Below are 18,741 nucleotides of genomic sequence, written 5' to 3' on the forward strand. Positions count from 1 at the left end.
ATTTCACCCTCAAATATAACTTTTTTTCTATATAATTCTTCTTCTTCTTCTTCTTCAATGGCACTAACGTTCCTAGAGGAACTTCGCCGTCTCAACGTAGTATTACTTGCGTCATTTTTATTAGTACTTAGTTGAGATTTCTATGCCAAATAACACGCCTTGAATGCATTCTGAGTGGCAAGCTCTAGAATACGCGTGATCACAGTGCCAGTCGGAGGAAATTTCTTTGACGAAAAATTCCCCCGACCATTCTATATAATTAAGACTAACAATTTAATAATAACTAAATCTAACACTAGATTAATTGGACCGGATTAGGATTTAGGACTAGGATCGAGCGAGTGGGGTAGTTTGGTTTGATGAGGAGGGACGGAATCAAACAGAGATATCATTTTTTTTTTTGATAAATTGGTAGAGAGAAAGCATAAGGTTGAGGTCGCGACTAGCTAAGATGTCTCTAACCGGAAAGTCAGATTGCCTTCCTAGTGCCCTGAGTGAATCCGATAGGTGAGCCCTAGCAGAATGAAAGTTTCTACAGGACCAGACCACATGCTCGATGTCATGATAACTATCACCACAAACGCAAATATTACTATCAACGATCCCAATGCGATACAGATGTGCATCTAATAAGTAATGATTAGACATGAGGCGGGACATCACGCGAATGAAGTCCCGACCTACATTCAATCCCTTGAACCATGCGTTTGTCGATACCTTGGGAATAATTGTGTGTAACCAGCGACCCATATTATCTTCACTCCAATTGTGTTGCCAATTGGAGAGTACATAACTATGAGGAGTAATAAAAAATTCATGATAGGTTATTCGTCGCTCAAAAATGGTGCCTTCCAAAGCCTCGATCTTAGCTAACGAGTCCGCTTGCTCGTTACCTGTAATGGAGCAATGGACTGGGACTCAGGCTAATGTAATCCTATAAGATTTTTCCACTAGTCTACCCAAGAGCTGTCTTATTCTCATAAGAAAATAACATGAGGCTCTCATAGGCTTTATCGAACGGATAGCTTCTATTGAGCTGAGGCTATCTGAAAAGATAAAATAGTGATCAATCGACAAGGATTCAATTTTCTCCAAAGCGTCAGAGATTGCAGCCATTTCCGCAACGTACACCGAGCAGGGATTTCTCAACCTATAATAGACACTGAAGTTTTCGTTAAATATGCCAAAACCAGTGGAGCCATTAATGCATGATCCATCAGTAAATTCCTCGATATAATCGCGAATAATTTTAGTTCAGTTCCATTGACTTAGTTCCATGGTATTGAATCGGATTTCTCTCAAAACAGAACAAATGCTACTGAGAAAGTCTATACCTATTACGTTGGTGAAAAACTTTAAATAATAAAACATCTATCTTGACCAGGTTCCTTAGCTCTGATTTCTTCGTATGAAATGTTCCGTGTCCTTGCCCCTGAGACCTGAGAAATATCCTCAGTTATCTTACATACATTTGAAATATGAAAGCTGCAACAAGACAAAGTTAGACGAAACGACTTATAGGCCTTTGAAAAGGCAAAAAAAAACCAGATTGAGAGGAACGATGGATGCGGACAAGGTATCAGTAGATACGAAGAAGAGAGCAATAGAATCATCGGGGTAAGATCTCATGATGTCATGTCACATATGGAAGTTTATGAAGAGAGATAAGGCAGCTAGAATCTCACGGAGATTATGCGAGGTTCAAATATTGTACAGTTGCTTGCAGAACACTGCGTTGTTCCTTCCACAAAGATTCTTCGATTGTATCTACCACTTTGTATAAAACAAAAATCAAATGAAAGAGAATTCATATTTATGTAAAAAAATGAACCCTGAATCGAGGCACTTATCTTGAAAAATTCTTCAATGTAGTAATAGAATAAGTATGTAAATTCATGTTTATAGATGAGACATTTTTTGGACGAAAAATAATATTAGGCTGTCAAATAAGTCCTGCGGTATTTCCGCGAGGTGTCGTTGTAAGCGCGTAGTTCTAGTTGTATTCGTTGTATCGAGTCATACCATAGCTTGTTGGAAAGGTATTTTTGCGCGCTATAATATAGTCCTTGACAGTGTTTTGTTTGGTTAAGACGTTCGTGAGTTATAGTGTCGCAAATATGGAGCAAAATAAAGAGAAAATCCGACATATTTTACAGTACTACTATGACAAAGGCAAAAATGCATCTCAAGCTGCCAATAAAATTTGTGCAGTTTATGGACCCGATACAGTTTCCATTTCCACCGCACAACGATGGTTTCAACGTTTTCGTTCTGGTGTAGAGGTCGTCGAAGGTGCGCCACGCTCCGGAAGGCCTGTCGTCGAAAATTGCGACAAAATCTTCAATAACACGGGCTCTACAGTCGCGTCAACAAATCGATGCGATATACACTGATTTTTCAGCAGCTTTCGATTCCATAAATCATCAGATAACAATCGCCAAACTTCGATGTCGCTTCAGTGGCTCTTTTCTGGGTTGGATGCAATCATATCTGACAGGCCGAAAAATTTCAGTGAAGATTGGTGACACTATCTCGAAGCCCTTTCGGGTTACTTCTGGAGTTCCTCAAGGAAGTCATCTCGGTCCATATATTTTCTTACTTTACCTCAACGACATCAATATCTCTCTTGAGTGCCAGAAATTATCGTATGCGGATGACTTCAAACTGTACCATCAGATTGAATGTGAAGCTGATGCTGAGTTTCTTCAGACACAAATAAATACCTTTGCTGCGTGGTGTGACGCGAACAGGATGATTTTGAACCCAAACAGATGCTCGATAATATCCTTTTCTCGTAAACGTTCAACAGCTTATTATGTTTATAAGCTTAAAGGCATAGCTCTACAACGTGTTGACTGTGTTAAGGACTTAGGAATCATACTGGACTCAAGGCTTACGTTTCGCGAGCATAGCGCATACATAATTTCTAAAGCATCTAAAGCACTTGGCTTTATATTTCGCTCGACCAAACATTTTAGCGACATTTATTGCATTAAAGCTTTATACTGTGCCCTGGTCCGCTCATTATTGGAGTACGGCTCTATTGTTTGGGCACCCTACTACCAAAACGGTATTCTACGTTTGGAAGCTTGTAACCCGAGACGGTCGGGTATGAATGAATGGGGGAGTTGCTAGTGAACGGCTTAAGCGCCACTCCCGAAGGAGACCGTTCACCACTGTTTCGGTGCCCAGCTGAGACTCTGCCAAAGGGCAGGTTTTTTCTTTGAACCCCCAAACAAGAGAAGTTTCAAGTTCGACCGTCCCAGGCACGTTGGGAAACGAACTGATTGCTGTGGTAATTGTTGCTCGCAACAATCGACCTCAGACTGATAAAGTAGATCTCAATCTGCCTGCGTTATCATCACAGGCAGTAACTCAAACACTCCACGTTTTCCCTTCACGCTTGGGAAACCAGAACCAACCAAAAATCAACAAAGAATAACCAACGGGGAAAGCAATTGGGATCTCATCACAAAACCAGTTTTAGAACTCTATTGTCCCCGAAACCGACAAAAAAAAAGCTAAAGGAGACTTCTAACTTAAAAAAAAAACATAATATGGTCTCTATATGTTCAACATAAATATTCAATATTTGTTTCTTAAAAAACTATTTACATTTTTCTTTCTTCTTTCATTTTCCTTTAATCTTTGAATCTCTAACCAAAAACTCCACTACGCTATCCCTTCCTTATTCGGCTCTTCAAAACTATCTAAACTTCACTACGAAAAATCTTCATTCATCATCATTAAATTTTCCAGGTACTTCCACCACTTATCAATCGTGCTTTGTCCGGTGCTCCATCTTCATCTTCTCACTTTCATTCCTATAGGTTGATATGATGGGTGGGTGGGGTATATATATATGCGTGTGTGCTATTCATTCAATATTTTTAATCACAACCAGCGGAGTAAATGCATCCGCTGGGACCTAGGGATTTTGGGTATCTTACTTCAATCAAATCAACACGTACGTGGAAAATCTCATATTTTTCTCTATATGATCATATATTTCATAATTGAGATTCGAACCGGCTACCCTCAAACCTGGCAGACCGGACGACTAACTCGCTCGGCTACGATCGCTACTCATAGGTTTTCACGACCGTACCGGCACTAATTTCGACATGCGCATGGAATTAGTAAAGTTTCGTTTGTTACTCACGACCTTTTTGAGTTCGCTGTCCAATACAACTTTGGATGTTGCTTATGCCGCTTAGATCAGCGGGGCCTCCTCCCGCTTGTCGATGGTGCCGTTGCAGAGATTAGCGGGGTTTCTTCCCGCTTGACGTGGATGTTGCTGCTGTACGGATCAGCGGAACTCCTCCACTTTCGTCGGTCGTCGTCGCTTTTGCTGCTTCCTGCCAGCGCTTCGCGCTCTTCAGCTCGTGGTTTGCTGGTACCTTCTCGCTGCACCGTGGGGTCTGGAACGGCTCTAGCTGTTGAACGGTGTGTCGGAATCGCAACTGTCAAACGGAAAATATATGTTTCCACCCACGTGGAATGTCAGCACACATGGCACCCATGGATATAACAAGCACAGATTACCTGGGATTTTACCACGCTTCGCACGATAACACTCCTACTCTTTCTACCTTTTGAGCCACTACTTTTAAATCTAGGAAAAAATAAATTGAAATTTCCAGAAAAAAGAACCCTAAAACTGGCTTGCTCGGAATAACCGCGACTCACTAACCTAAGCTAACACACCGAGGCTCTTGGGAAAGTCCGCCAGTCCAGCCTCTTCCACGATCCAGGACAAAGTGACCGATTAGAATTTCTAAATCCTCAGATCAACCAGGCGCGAGATCAATTTTGTCTCAGTTATGTAATTGCCACAAAAGTGCGCAAGTACATAACATTTCTAAAGTCGATTATCGTGGGCAACAATTGCCTCAATCATTAAGGCCATCCACCTTTAATCCCAAGTGCCTGATCTTGCCGGACCTTCCGTCCAACCCATATTTGGGCACAAAGCACCTGCTCTTTTGCAGAGTTTCAAACCAAAAACAGGAACAGCTCTTTCACTCCCCCTTTGGGTGAGGATGCAGCTCAACGTTTCCACAAAAGACATGTTCCAAAACAAAGAAGAAAATACTGAGTGCCGCGTCGCTAGAATGGAATGATTTTTGTCATCCCAGTTCTATCGACGTCTGAGCACTCAGTGGAACCCTACAAATGCCTCTTGTGGAAAGTTGCCCAAAAGAAGCAGATCCAAAGCTTTGCAGAATCAAGGGGCCGGCATATCTGAATTTGTGTACCATGCTACATCATTCCCCACTAGATTTTCGAAAATTTGATTGGTTCAAAACAAGTATTTTGAAACCAATCAAATTTTCGAAGGTTTCTGAGTTGTCAAACTTCACAAAACTAATCGCTATTTTCGGGGTCATATGTGTTCATCGTCAAAAAAAAAAAATTCGACTCCACCTCTATTTGCAGAGAGGAACAGTAGTTCTCTCTGTTACTGATCATCAACGTTTTTCAACTCCGGTCTCCAGCAAAAATCAGAAAAGTTCTGTTCAGTTTGACCTCTCAACCTTCGTAAAAAAAATACTCATCAGTCTAAGAGAAAAGAAAACAAGAAGAAAAACTAACCCTGAACCACAGACAATCGTTGTGGATTGACAATCGCATTCACACTTTATTTAAAAAAAAAATACATAACTCAACGTCATACTAAACTGGACACACTATCTTCAACCTCTGATTTATGTTCAGATAACAAAGATAGGGCCTCTAAATTTAACCTCACTATCCACCCATGTGGAAACTAACCGATGATTCACGATACATTCCACCTCAAACTGTTTCGAGTAATCGGAACTATCACTTATCATCTTAACTAAAAGGGTCTGCTAACGTCTGCAGAAATTACCCCGGATAAATCCAGGAAAATATTTCTGTTTCCGCTAACTCATATTTCGCTGAATATTCCTGTTCGTCATAACATCGAACAACGAAATATCCAACCTTCAACTACATAATTCACAAAAATAGATTGTTCAACATTCGAACACCCCTCGCACTCTACGCAAGTCGGTTAATCTATTTTTGTATCACTCATACACACTCACGCTATTGTCAATCCAACGAATCTACAGTCGATAATCTATGAACAACTCTGACCGTTTTGGGTGGAGGCGAATGAACTGCAAAGTTTAAAGCCTCTTAAAAACAAAGAAACAAACAAACCGTTTTGTTTGTATTGGGTTCAGTATGTTTTGAAACGCGAGGAAGATTGGTGTTGTCTGAAGGTGCTCCGAGTTATGGTGTCAATTTTATCGGATGAAAGGAAGTATTTCGTTCCAATAACATATTGTTATTGTAAAAGTTTTTGTTTTCCAGGTACAACATGCCAGCTTTAACCGGGGGAGCCCTAGGATCAGGATCAGGATCAGGACCAGGATTTGGAAAAGGAATACGGGAAAAGGTCAACGTCAGCAACATAACAAAATGCCAAGATGGCGATGAGATGAAGGACGAAAAAAGAAATGGAACGGGAATAGGGAGAGGATAAAAGAAAACCTGAACTGTCTGACCGACAGCACACGACGGTTCTCTTCGCATAGAGGGATCAACCTTTGCTAAGTATCCAAAATAGTTTACTTACTAATTCTCAAATTAATTTTATTCTTTTATTTTAGGTTCAAAAACGAAATGGAAAAAAATGGAATTTAAAAAGAAGCAAAAAAAAATATATGAAAAAAGGTGAATATTGATCCGAACAACAATTTTTTTAACTAATTCTAGTTTAAGACTAATATAGTATTTAAGACTAGGGAATTCAGGTCCTTAATATACTAACTAAAATTACTATATACAAATTTTATTTACATCGGAAAACTGTTGTGTTTTCCGTTCAATGACCCTTTTTCGAATTTTTCATGGGATCGTCCTCTTGAGTGGTCTTTTTTCTGAAGGATTTGACAGCTCTTCTGAAAGTTCTCCCAACCAGCATAGTTCGTGCTTTCTTTGACTGAGAGTTTTTCCAATTGCTCGCTGTTTTCCACGACATTCACTACTTCCATTCAGCAAGTCATCGCTGGGCTCGCTTTACGATTCATGGTCACGCCATTACTATTCATAGGTCATAGCCCTGGCTCCTTCTAATTATTCATGGAAATCGCAACTACAAGCTTCAAAGAACAATTTTCAAAACTCGCAACCAAAGTCAGCACTTCCCATAACTGGTTTTGAAAACCCAGGCGGAATGTCGCTGTCTAAAGATATTTCCCCGAAGGTGTTTTTTCTCATCGTAATCTTCTGGTTCCTCACTAGGAGTGACATAGCTTTACCAATGTTATTTGTTTAGATGAGAAGAAACGGAATTCATCTTCTTGAGGTGAGTTGCGAAGAAAACTCCAATTCGCTTGCCGTCGAGGTCTTCCAATTCATAGGAATGAGAACCTAAAACCTTCCTAACAATGCAAGGCTCGTATTTCGGCGCGAGCTTCTTGCTGAACCCTTTCCCTTTATCTGAGAGGTAGAATGTCTTCTTAAGTACCTGCTCCCCCGGAACATATTGCTGACAACTGGTGTTAGCTCGTAGATTGTACGTTCGCTCGTGCCGTTTATATGCACTCTCTAAATTCATTTTGACCTCTTCAAAAAGTTTCTTTCGATCCTCCGCTAGCTTTGTTTCATCTGGGCTTGACCTTTCGCTATTTTGCCGCATTAAAGCATACTCTCTCCCATCGGATACCTGGTTCCGCCCGAACACAATGAAATAGGGACTGTATTTTGTGGACTCATGGACAGCATTTCGAATCGCGTTTGCTATATCTTGCAGGTTGTCTGTCCAGTGTTTGTGCTCCTTTTTTGAGCGGATCGCGGTGGTGATCACCCTGTTGACCCTTTCCGTATTGTTCACCTGAGGATGATATGCGGGGGTGAGCCAATGGATTACATTATAGTCGGCTAACAATTTTTTAAAGGCTTTCGACACGAATTGTGTACCATTATCGGTTAACACAATCTCAGGCACCCCGAATAGACGGAAAATCATATTGTGGACAAATTCGACCAGTGTTTCCGCTTTAGCTTCACGGAAAGGTTGGACCAAAACAAATTTACTGAAGACGTCTGTTGCTACTAGCAGACATGTGTGGCGATTCTTTCCTGATGCCGGCAAGGGACCGACATAGTCCAGCGTGACAAATTGCCACGGGTACTCAACCACTTTCTGAACGCCCATGGGTGGCGTCGAATTAGTGTTGCCAGCTTTACTCGTCTGGCAACATAAACATTCTCTACAGTATCGCTTAATGTGTTCTCCCATTTTCGGCCAAAAGTACCGCTCTTTAATCGCTGCTAGAGTTTTCTCATAGCCAAAGTGTGCTTTGTCGTGTTCTCGCTTAATGATTTCGATTATTTCTGACTCGGGTGGGAAACGTTTCCATGCGAACCTCGAATCGGTTTGCTTCTTTGGAGATAAACAATATTTGTATATTTGCCCATCGATGACGCGATATTCTTGTAACTTTGTCGGATTTGCTTTTATTTTATCAATCAATTCCTCATATTGGGGATCGAGAGGTACGACTGAGATGACGTCCAGTGAACGTGAGAGGCAATCCGCTGTCACGTTGCTTTTGCCTTTTCGATAAACAAGTTCGATGTCGTAGGATTGGATGCGTAAGGCCCATCGTAACAATTTGGCATTACCCGATTCCGCTCCGATTTTGAACAACCAGAGCAGGCTCCTGGCGTCCGTCACCACCCTGAATTTTGTCCCTTCCACGTAGTGCCGAAAGTTGTCAATAGCCAACAGTACAGCGAGACACTCTTTCTCAACTGCAGCATACTTTCTCTGAGTGCTGCTTAATTTTTTACTAAAATAACTGATTATCCTAGTCCGACCATCCTGCTCTTGGACTAACGCAGCGCCTACTGCGTTATCGGAGGCATCCGATTCAATGCTAAACGGTAAAGCGAAATCTGGGTTTCCCAGGATTGGCGCTGAAGTTAAAGCAGATTTCAACTCATTAAACGCTTGCTCTGCTTCCGGTGTCCATATAATTTTTTTCTTGCTTTTCTTAAGTAGATCTGTTATGGGTATGGTAATTCGACTATAATTATCGATGAATTTCTGGTAAAACCCTGCTAAACCCATTAGACGACGTATGTCTTTTACTGTCTTGGGTCTTGTATAATTCAAGATTGGCTGAATACGTGATTCATCTATTGCGACTCCCTTCTCAGACAAAAGATATCCTAGATACATTACTTGCTTTTTACAAAATTCAGATTTCTCCAGCGATATTGTGAGTCCTGCCCTTTTCAAACGATCCGCAATTACCCTCAATAAACGGAAATGTTCGGGTAGTGTCTTGGTCACGACCACAATGTCGTCTAAGTAGACGAAGACATTGGGTTGAAGGTCAAATCCGATGGCTTTATTCATGAGTCTGCACATCGTGAACGGTGCATTTGTGAGCCCGAAAGGACACACCTTGAACCTGAAAAGTCCTTTTGAAGTACGAAACGCAGTATAATTTCTGCTTTCCTCTTTCAATGGAATCTGGAAATAAGCATCTTTTAAGTCTATTATTGAATAATATTTTGCACTCTCTAATCGGTGGAATATTTCTTGCATATTCTGCATCGGATAAGCGTCTTTTACGGTCATTGCGTTGATTCGTCTCGAATCCAAACACACGCGAATTTTCCCATTCGATTTCCGCACTGCCACTAGTGGATTTGTCCACTCACTGTAGCACTCCTCAATCGCGTCGATGCTTTTGAAACGCTCAATTTCGGCATCAATTTCCTTTCGGATGTAGGGCGAGCATTTGTATACTGGCTGGTTTCGTGGCTGTGCTCCCTCCTTTAAAATTATCTCGTGTTGAATGAGATTGGTTCGCCCTAGTTTTCCCGGAGCAGTTAGCTCGAACATTTTTATGGTATTTATCAGCTCTCGCCGTTCCTCGCTCGACAATTCGTGTTCGGTCTCTACGTTTTCTGGTACGGGTTCGATCGGGATTTCATACGTAGGAATGTCTAGGGTATCGTCTGTCTCTTTATTCGTTATTTTTGGAATGTCTGCCACAGGTTCTAAGTGGTAACAAGATTTTGGTTCTCTGACTCCGTTTAGGGTTGTCACATTCTCTGGTCCATGACCTAGATCAATCATCGGTTTGATTCCGAAGCTGTTCCAGAAGTCGGCACCAAGGATTAATTTTTGGGTTATTTGCGGTACAACTATAGTGGGAATTACGCGTGTTATATTCCTAAATGTGTATGGAAGGTTTAACATCCCTAAGCATTTATACTGCGTTCCATCCGCCGTGCTAATTTTTATTGCTGCGGGCTTCACTGCGAGTCCATATTTTTCAACGAGATCTATACTATTAATGACACTGATTCCTGCTCCGGAATCAAGTAGGGCTTCGACTTCCGTGTCGAATATTTTTACCGTAATATGTGGACACGACAAATTGTTCATTTGAACGTGGAAAATTATTTGTAACCGCTCATAGTTCGCGATCGTATTTGCATTTTCGGGAACCTTTGTATTATGAAGGATGCAAGGATTCCCACACGTACACCCAACTTTTAGTTTCCCTGTTGCGCAGGTCTAAACGAAGGCCGATAACTGGACGAACATCGTTCACAAAAACGGATTGTCCTACCATGGTTACCACATCCGTAGCAAAATAAAACTTTCGGTCTCCTGCATCCCTTCCAGCAATGCCCTTGCTCTTGGCAGTTCCAGCAAGCTGATCTGCGATGTTGATTGGGAGCGTTTTGTGCTCCAATAGTGGGACGTGATGTTTGTGTTTCGGTTGTTTGTTTGCTCGGTTTGATAGCATGTACTGGGATCGAGTAATTGCTCTCATCCGAGTCACTTTCTGCCTGAATTTTATTGACGGCTCTTCTGGACATGCCTTCCCCCAATATCTGAAGGCTGGGGTCCGCTGCATCGATCCTATAGTTCAGCATTATGAGGTGCTGCAGATCTTCTACTTCGATTATCGAAATTTTAGATCGATAATACAGTCGCATATTATCCCAAATCAATTCAAACTTCCTCGTTTTCGAGAGTGGTTTCGATAACATTTTATTCAATTTTTCAATCTCCGTGACGAAGGCAATAAAAGATTCGCCACGCATTTGTTTCCTTTCGTGCATCTTTTGTCGAATCCCCTGGTCCTGATTCGGATTGCCGAATCGGTACCTGATCATTTTTTCAAAAACATCCCAACTCGTGAATTCGTCCACGAAGGTAAAAAACCAATCGGATGCTGATCCGTCTAGAAGTAAATGAATGTCTCTCAAAAGTCGTTGGTTCGAAACCCCTTCGCGTTCAGCTATTTTCTTTAGCTTGTACAAAAAATTTTCGATGCTTGTCGTTTTTGGTTCACCAGAGAATTTCATATTCCACTTCTCTACGCGGTAAGCGTCTCTAGTATGCTCTACCCTATTTCCTGCCCTAAAAGTTCGTTGTGTTAAACGCCTAGTGTCTACATTTCTGGGAGCCAAGTGACTAGTTTGCGATGCTTCGGACTCATCCGAATCGTAGGTTGCCTTGACTTTTCGTTTACTGGACGTTTGTGGTTTTTTCGTTTTGTTAGCATCAGCGGGAAGGAGGTCATCTAACGATTCGCTGTCTGTAGATTGAAACCCAACTCTCTTCTCTTTAGTGATCTTCTTAATAATCTGCTCCTGCCCTTCTGTGCCTTTATTCTTTTTTTCCTGAGCTCCTATTTGTCCCTCTCTCGTAGGATTCGATATTAAATTTTGCATCAACCTTTCAAGCTGTTCAATTCTCCCTTGTAGTCGCATGTTTTCTTGCTGCAGAATTGATGTGCCCGTTCGGTTCGATTTTGGGATTGTGCCGGTTTGTCTTCTAGTGACGTTGTGGGACAGTGGCGTTACCTGCTCTGTAGCTATTGGAGTTCGATCAATTACGGTTGAATTAGAAGCAGCTTCTTCGGATTGATTAATTATATCGTTAATTTTGTCATTTACTGGTGACGCTGGTGGTCCAATTTTGTATTCTTTCAAAATTTCCGTAATTCTACGAACTAACCCCCGTTTTAACATTTTATCTTCCTCATCTTTTGTTAGACACCTTTTTGCTCGGTAGTAATAATGAAGTATACGCGACTCCCTTCTTTGATCAACACCATGTCGTTTCAACTCTTTTAATATTTCCGAAATATTTTCTTCAATTAACCCAAACTCATCTCTAATAGAAAATTTTGAGCGATAATTTCGCCCTTCTTTAAGATCAGATTTAAAAAGTTTTCTCAAAAATCTTTGTTTTTCAGGTAAATTTAAATCAACTGTTTCTTCGTTCCAACGGTCACGAATCTGTAGTTCATAGTCGGTCTCCTCCGAATTCAAATACTCTGCTGATGGAAATTTACTCATCTTGTTTCGTATTTATTTAGTAATTTCTAGGAATATGAATGATGTAGCTTAGCAACAAGATATGTGGTGTAAAATCAAAAAGCGGAAAGTTATATTAATGAAATTTTTATTTATTGTATTTGTTGAAGAGGTTTGTTATCAGTAATTTTATCAATCAGAAAAAAATCAATTTATTCGGAACTTAACTAAGAAACTCAAAATCACGAAAAATATATAAGAAGATTATACCTAACATTAATAATTAATGTAAAAATAAATGTAGTATGTAAATTCGAAAATAATAGTAGAAATAATATATACAGAAGAAATTTAGTTTATATAATTAATCAATGATTCTGCAAAAAAAACTTTCGTGGGCCCCACGTTGGGCGCCAATCGTAACCCGAGACGGTCGGGTATGAATGAATGGGGGAGTTGCTAGTGAACGGCTTAAGCGCCACTCCCGAAGGAGACCGTTCACCACTGTTTCGGTGCCCAGCTGAGACTCTGCCAAAGGGCAGGTTTTTTCTTTGAACCCCCAAACAAGAGAAGTTTCAAGTTCGACCGTCCCAGGCACGTTGGGAAACGAACTGATTGCTGTGGTAATTGTTGCTCGCAACAATCGACCTCAGACTGATAAAGTAGATCTCAATCTGCCTGCGTTATCATCACAGGCAGTAACTCAAACACTCCACGTTTTCCCTTCACGCTTGGGAAACCAGAACCAACCAAAAATCAACAAAGAATAACCAACGGGGAAAGCAATTGGGATCTCATCACAAAACCAGTTTTAGAACTCTATTGTCCCCGAAACCGACAAAAAAAAAAGCTAAAGGAGACTTCTAACTTAAAAAAAAAACATAATATGGTCTCTATATGTTCAACATAAATATTCAATATTTGTTTCTTAAAAAACTATTTACATTTTTCTTTCTTCTTTCATTTTCCTTTAATCTTTGAATCTCTAACCAAAAACTCCACTACGCTATCCCTTCCTTATTCGGCTCTTCAAAACTATCTAAACTTCACTACGAAAAATCTTCATTCATCATCATTAAATTTTCCAGGTACTTCCACCACTTATCAATCGTGCTTTGTCCGGTGCTCCATCTTCATCTTCTCACTTTCATTCCTATAGGTTGATATGATGGGTGGGTGGGGTATATATATATGCGTGTGTGCTATTCATTCAATATTTTTAATCACAACCAGCGGAGTAAATGCATCCGCTGGGACCTAGGGATTTTGGGTATCTTACTTCAATCAAATCAACACGTACGTGGAAAATCTCATATTTTTCTCTATATGATCATATATTTCATAATTGAGATTCGAACCGGCTACCCTCAACCTGGCAGACCGGACGACTAACTCGCTCGGCTACGATCGCTACTCATAGGTTTTCACGACCGTACCGGCACTAATTTCGACATGCGCATGGAATTAGTAAAGTTTCGTTTGTTACTCACGACCTTTTTGAGTTCGCTGTCCAATACAACTTTGGATGTTGCTTATGCCGCTTAGATCAGCGGGGCCTCCTCCCGCTTGTCGATGGTGCCGTTGCAGAGATTAGCGGGGTTTCTTCCCGCTTGACGTGGATGTTGCTGCTGCACGGATCAGCGGAACTCCTCCACTTTCGTCGGTCGTCGTCGCTTTTGCTGCTTCCTGCCAGCGCTTCGCGCTCTTCAGCTCGTGGTTTGCTGGTACCTTCTCGCTGCACCGTGGGGTCTGGAACGGCTCTAGCTGTTGAACGGTGTGTCGGAATCGCAACTGTCAAACGGAAAATATATGTTTCCACCCACGTGGAATGTCAGCACACATGGCACCCATGGATATAACAAGCACAGATTACCTGGGATTTTACCACGCTTCGCACGATAACACTCCTACTCTTTCTACCTTTTGAGCCACTACTTTTAAATCTAGGAAAAAATAAATTGAAATTTCCAGAAAAAAGAACCCTAAAACTGGCTTGCTCGGAATAACCGCGACTCACTAACCTAAGCTAACACACCGAGGCTCTTGGGAAAGTCCGCCAGTCCAGCCTCTTCCACGATCCAGGACAAAGTGACCGATTAGAATTTCTAAATCCTCAGATCAACCAGGCGCGAGATCAATTTTGTCTCAGTTATGTAATTGCCACAAAAGTGCGCAAGTACATAACATTTCTAAAGTCGATTATCGTGGGCAACAATTGCCTCAATCATTAAGGCCATCCACCTTTAATCCCAAGTGCCTGATCTTGCCGGACCTTCCGTCCAACCCATATTTGGGCACAAAGCACCTGCTCTTTTGCAGAGTTTCAAACCAAAAACAGGAACAGCTCTTTCACTCCCCCTTTGGGTGAGGATGCAGCTCAACGTTTCCACAAAAGACATGTTCCAAAACAAAGAAGAAAATACTGAGTGCCGCGTCGCTAGAATGGAATGATTTTTGTCATCCCAGTTCTATCGACGTCTGAGCACTCAGTGGAACCCTACAAATGCCTCTTGTGGAAAGTTGCCCAAAAGAAGCAGATCCAAAGCTTTGCAGAATCAAGGGGCCGGCATATCTGAATTTGTGTACCATGCTACAAGCTGTCCAGCGGAAGTTCATGAGGTTTGCATTGCGCCGTCTACCGTGGAGGAATCCTCATAATCTCCCCAGCTATGAAAATCGCTGCAAACTTATCGGAATAGAAACACTGCATGATCGTCGAAGGATTGCCAAAACCTGCTCCATATCAGATTTGATATTGTCACATATTGATTGTCCAGAGCTTCTGCAGAAGGTTAATTTCAACGTGCAAACAAGAAACCTGAGGTTTCACAGTTTCCTTCAAATACCGTTTTCTAACACAAACTATGGCTACAACGAGCCTTTGTCGAGCATGTGCCGTGAGTTCAATTGCTACAGTCGTTTCTTCGATTTCGGATTGTCTCACGCATTACTTAAAAAACGATACACCTCCGCAATTACAGACACTGCTATTAGCGATTAATTTTTTTTCACGTTCATATATATATAAGTAAAATGTAAGTTTAGTTCAGTAAGTGATCGTCATTAGGGCATAATTGTACCCGTTGATAAGAATAAAATAAATAAATGAAAATCGCTGAAGTAGCCGAGAAAGACCGGCATAGTAGCAGCCGTAGCATCGGCCAAGAGCTGGGGATAAGTCATCAAACCGTTATTAACCATTTGGATTCACAAAGAAGCTCGATGTATGGGTGTCACACACGTTGACGCAAAAAAAAATCTTTGATCGTATCGACGCATGTGAATCGCAACAAAATCGACCCGTTTCTGAAGCGGATGGTGACTGGCGATGAAAAGTGGGTCACTTACGACAACGTGAAGCGCAAACGGTCGTGATCGAAGCCCGCTGAAGCGGCTCAGACGGTGGCCAAGCCCTCATTAACGGCCAGGAAGGTTCTGCTGTGTGTTGGTGGGATTGTTAAGAAATAATCTATTATGAGCTGCTTCCCTATGGCCAAACGCTCAATTCGGACCTGTACTGCCAACAACTGGACCGCTTGAAGGTAGCACTCATGAAGAAGAGGCCATCTTTGATAAACAGAGGCCGCATTGTCTTCCATCAGAACAACGCCAGGCCACACACTTCTTTGGTGACGCGCCAGAAGCTCCGGGAGCTCGGATGGGAGGTTCTTTTGCATCCGCCGTATAGTCCGGAACTTGCACCAAGTGACTACCACCTGTTTTTGTCCATGGCGAACGAGCTAGGTAGTCAGAAGTTAGCCACAAAAGAGGCCTGTGAAAATTGGCTATCCGTGTTTATTGCCAATAAGGAAGCGAGCTTCTATAACAGGGGTATTATGAAGTTGGCATCTTGTTGGGAACAAGTCATCGAACAAAACGGCGCATATTTGACTGAAAACAGATGATTGTAACTAATTTTATGAACAAATGAAAATTCAAAAAAAATACCGCAGGACTTTTTTGACAGCCTAATATGTTGAATTGTCGTATTAATATCATATGGAATCGAATATTTGTTTTATTACCGTTAATTTCTCTAAGAAGTTATACGTGATAATATTGTACCTGATTATAAAATGAAGTTGGGAAGTGTTTTCTAAGAGTAAAAAAGGAGCGCATGAAGGAGAACAATATTTATCTCGATCTGGGCCGTGTATGTGGAAAAGTATGCGGATAGCTTATTTGTCTTTCGTTTCGCTCGCTCTTATATTGCTTGACATTTTCTGTTATGTTATGTCTCATTTAATATCATAAATCGGGATGACAAAACATGAGCTAAAAATCAATTTTTGGTGTAGGCATACTTTACTTTCCCCTAATAAAATACGTTGGTGTATTGCGGAACGATACGTCCTAATCGTATTCAAACGAAAATGAAATGTTTTCGTGATTCATAGCTTGTATTTCAGAATCATAAACAAATATTTTTCGTTGATTTTTGGACTTCATTTTCGTCCATTATCTCATTGTTTTTCATACTTGTAGAAACAATCCCCCATTATTTCCGTTGCATGATAATAGAGATGGGCAAACCGATCTCGAACGAACGTTCTCTACGAAAGAACGAAAGAACTAGCTCGCCAAAAAGAGTGAACGAACGGTCGTTCTTTTTCAAAGAACGGTAGTTCTTCCCACGAACTGATTGCGAACGAACGGTTTGTGAACGAACTGATTCCGAAAGAACGGTTTGAGAGTGAACTGTTTGTGAACGAACTGATTCAGAACGAACTGTTTGCGAGTGAATTGTATGGGACAGAGCTGTTTGGGAACGAACTGATTGAGAACGAAGTGTTTGCGGGCGAACTGATTGCGAACGAACGAGTGCAGCTGAACTGATTTGCGCTGGACAGAATGAATGAATATAGCGAGAACGCTTGTAAGAAAAATACGATATTGCATTTACGATCAAAATACACGCAAGGTTTATTTTGTTGATGTATACTCATTTTTGATTTAAAAATTAAATTAGATTTAAGTAGTTTTAAAGACAAAGCTATATATTTCCAATTTCATGTATTTTTTAAAATCCGCAAACATTCATATACTTCCTGATTATCAGAAAAAAAATCTGGGGGAAGCTAGGGCGATTCATGAATTAGGTAAACATAAAATCTTATAATAAGGGCAAGTTGAGAAAAAAGTTTTTTCGTTGCTTTCAATCCATTGTTTGGCTTATTGGCGAACTAATGCAAAACGTAAACGATCGGTGAGACATCTGGATTTTGTTTTTGAACTAAGAAAATGATGATAAGGTTACCTAAAAATCAAAAACAAATCAAGTATATTTTACTTCCGGACTTTCCAAGGTAGTTCTCACATGCAGGAACCATGCGTTTTTCAACTTGTTTTTGATTGTGCTCTCCAATTTTCTTTTTTTTATTCAACCATTGTCAACATTTATACAATTTTCATCACTGAAGGAGGTAAAAAAATAACATGTTGTATATGAAATTGGGCGGAATTAAATTTCTTCCAAACTCATCGCAATCAAACAATCTTTTATGACTATAACATTGTGATTTATGGAAAGAAATAAAAACCTTCCTTAAACTCACATTGCAAAATTCAAAACCATCAGCACTTTCACCGCAGCGTCGCCTTGGTGTAGATTTGTACGTTAGATCGCCAATTGCGTGTACGGGTTATCGTCATTGTTTGTATGATTGATTGTTAGTGAAAATTGAAAAGAATCGCTGCTGGATTTTTTCTCTGAATGAATCATTATGAAACATGATCTCACATGGAGGCCGTTGTTTTGTGTCGGTCGATAAACATATTTTCACATACAGTTTGCTACTTTCAAAGAAGAAGCACTAAATTTCAAAAATAGGTACGAATCAAAAAATCTCCTATCCAATCCAAAGATTTCAACAATGAATTTATTGATATTGGGTTCCTGCTAATATTCTATGTTGTTTTTAATACTGGTGAACGAAAGAGCGAAAGAACGGTTCAAAAGAACTGATTCACTTAGATAGACGGTTAATGACTGAACCGTTCATCAAAGTGAACTGTTCTGCCCATCTCTACATGATAGTGACTATTATCAGTTTCCTCCCTTGTACAAAATCTCCTGAAGGTTCTCTTGTTTCATTATATAAATAATATATATGGGCTCGCAGCAAACAATCTTTGTGATTGTGGCGATGGCTACCACGACATCGAGCATGTTGTCTGGTCGTGTATCCGGTTCCATACTGCTCGCTCTCAGCTCTCTAGAGCACTGAGAGCACAAGGCAGACAATCGGAGATCCCCGTCCGGGATATCTTAGGTAGCCGTGATCCTGATCTTCTGCTTCATCTATACCTGTTCCTCAGAAACGCCGATGTCAACGTTTAATGATGTTTCCTTCGTTGTGTCCCCGTTTTATATCCCTCCTATCCGATCGATAAACTTTTACTTAATCG

General features: G+C 40.8%; 1 protein-coding gene across 10 annotated transcripts in view; it reads right to left on the reverse strand.

Annotated features, from left to right (window-relative positions):
- The window catches only part of LOC129770855 (probable beta-hexosaminidase fdl), a 94,877-nt gene that overhangs the window by 10,552 nt on the left and 65,584 nt on the right, over positions 1-18,741 (reverse strand). The gene's annotated exons all lie outside the window — the stretch shown is intronic.

The sequence above is a fragment of the Toxorhynchites rutilus genome, chromosome 2, assembly GCF_029784135.1.
Source record: "Toxorhynchites rutilus septentrionalis strain SRP chromosome 2, ASM2978413v1, whole genome shotgun sequence".
Taxonomy (NCBI): Eukaryota; Metazoa; Arthropoda; class Insecta; order Diptera; family Culicidae; genus Toxorhynchites; species Toxorhynchites rutilus.